Below are 2,845 nucleotides of genomic sequence, written 5' to 3'. Positions count from 1 at the left end.
GTGGTTTATTATTAGTACGTGTCCAGTGGTTTATTATTAGTACCTGGTTTATTATTAGCACCTGGTTTATTATTAGCACCTGGTTTATTATTAGTACCTGGTTTATTATTAGTACCTGGTTTATTATTAGTACCTCTCCAGTGGTTTATTATTAGCACCTGGTTTATTATTAGTACCTGTCCAAATCAAATCAAATCAAATCAAATGTATTTATATAGCCCTTCGTACATCAGCTGATATCTCAAAGTGCTGTACAGAAACCCAGCCTAAAACCCCAAACAGCAAACAATGCAGGTGTAAAAGCACCAGTGGTTTATTATTAGCACCTGGTTTATTATTAGTACCTGGTTTATTATTAGTACCTGGTTTATTATTAGTACCTGTCCAGTGGTTTATTATTAGCACCTGGTTTATTATTAGTACCTGGTTTATTATTAGTACCTGGTTTATTATTAGTACCTGTCCAGTGGTTTATTATTAGCACCTGGTTTATTATTAGTACCTGTCCAGTGGTTTATTATTAGTACCTGGTTTATTATTAGTACCTGGTTTATTATTAGTACCTGTCCAGTGGTTTATTATTAGCACCTGGTTTATTATTAGTACCTGTCCAGTGGTTTATTATTAGCACCTGGTTTATTATTAGTACCTGTCCAGTGGTTTATTATTAGTACCTGTTCAGTGGTTTATTATTAGTACCTGGTTTATTATTTGAACCTGGGTTATTATTAGTACCTGTCCAGTGGTTTACTATTAGTACCTGGGTTATTATTAGTACCTGTCCAGTGGTTTACTATTAGTACCTGGTTTATTATTAGTACCCGTCCAGTGGTTTATTATTAGTACCTGGTTTATTATTTGAACCTGGGTTATTATTAGTACCTGTCCAGTGGTTTACTATTAGTACCTGGTTTATTATTAGTACCTGTCCAGTGGTTTATTATTAGTACCTGGTTTATTATTAGTACCTGTCCAGTGGTTTATTATTAGTACCTGGTTTATTATTAGTACCTGTCCAGTGGTTTATTATTAGCACCTGGTTTATTATTAGCACCTGGTTTATTATTAGTACCTGGTTTATTATTAGTACCTGGTTTATTATTAGTACCTGTCCAGTGGTTTAATATTAGCACCTGGTTTATTATTAGTACCTGGTTTATTATTAGTACCTGGTTTATTATTAGTACCTGGTTTATTATTAGCACCTGGTTTATTATTAGTACCTGGTTTATTATTAGTACCTGGTTTATTATTAGTACCTCTCCAGTGGTTTATTATTAGCACCTGGTTTATTATTAGTACCTGTCCAGTGGTTTATTATTAGCACCTGGTTTATTATTAGTACCTGGTTTATTATTAGTACCTGGTTTATTATTAGTACCTGTCCAGTGGTTTATTATTAGCACCTGGTTTATTATTAGTACCTGTCCAGTGGTTTATTATTAGCACCTGGTTTATTATTAGTACCTGTCCAGTGGTTTATTATTAGTACCTGTTCAGTGGTTTATTATTAGTACCTGGTTTATTATTTGAACCTGGGTTATTATTAGTACCTGTCCAGTGGTTTACTATTAGTACCTGGTTTATTATTAGTACCTGTCCAGTGGTTTATTATTAGTACCTGGTTTATTATTAGTACCTGTCCAGTGGTTTATTATTAGTACCTGGTTTATTATTGATACCTGTCCAGTGGTTTATTATTAGTACCTGTCCAGTGGGTTATTATTAGTACCTGTCCAGTGGTTTATTATAATATATGCCATTTAGCAGACGCTTTTATCCAAAGCGACTTACAGTCATGTGTGCATACATTCTACGTATGGGTGGTCCCGGGGATCGAACCCACTACCCTGGCGTTACAAGCGCCATGCTCTACCAACTGAGCTACAGAAGTACCTGGTTTATTATTAGTACCTGTCCAGTGGTTTATTATTATTACCAGTTTATTATTAGTACCTGTCCAGGGTTTATTATTAGTACCTGTCCAGTGGTTTATTATTAGTACCTGTCCAGTGGATTATTATTGGTACCTGTCCAGTGGTTTATTATTAGTACCTGGTTTATTATTAGTACCTGTCCAGTGGTTTATTATTAGTACCAGGTTTACTATTAGTACCTGTCCAGTGGTTTATTATTATCACCTGTCCAGTGGTTTATTATTAGTACCTGGTTCATTATTAGTACCTGGTTTATTATTAGTACCTGTCCAGTGGTTTACTATTAGTACCTGTCCAGTGGTTTATTATTAGTACCTAGTTTATTATTAGTACCTGGTTTATTATTAGTACCTGGTTTATTATTAGTACCTGTCCAGTGGTTTACTATTAGTACCTGTCCAGTGGTTTATTATTAGTACCTGTCCAGTGGTTTATTATTAGTACCTGGTTTATTATTAGTACCTGTCCAGTGGTTTATTATTAGTACCTGTCCAGTGGTTTATTATTAGAACCTGGTTTATTATTAGTACCTGGTTTATTATTAGTACCTGTCCAGTGGTTTATTATTAGTACATGTTTTATTATTAGTACCTGTCCAGTGGTTTATTATTAGTACCTGGTTTATTATTAGTACCTGTCCAGTGGTTTATTATTAGTACCTGTCCAGTGGTTTATTATTAGTACCTGGTTTATTATTAGTACCTGGTTTATTATTAATACCTGTCCAGTGGTTTACTATTAGTTCCTGCCCAGTGGTTTATTATTAGTACCTGGTTTATTATTAGTACCTGTCCAGTGGTTTATTATTAGTACCTGTCCAGTGGTTTATTATTAGTACCTGTCCAGTGGTTTATTATTAGTACCTGGTTCATTATTAGTACCTGGTTTATTATTAGTACCTGGTTTAT

This window comes from Oncorhynchus gorbuscha, linkage group LG09 (assembly GCF_021184085.1).
Source record: "Oncorhynchus gorbuscha isolate QuinsamMale2020 ecotype Even-year linkage group LG09, OgorEven_v1.0, whole genome shotgun sequence".
In the NCBI taxonomy this organism is placed as follows: domain Eukaryota; kingdom Metazoa; phylum Chordata; class Actinopteri; order Salmoniformes; family Salmonidae; genus Oncorhynchus; species Oncorhynchus gorbuscha.
This window is presented reverse-complemented; position numbering follows the sequence as displayed.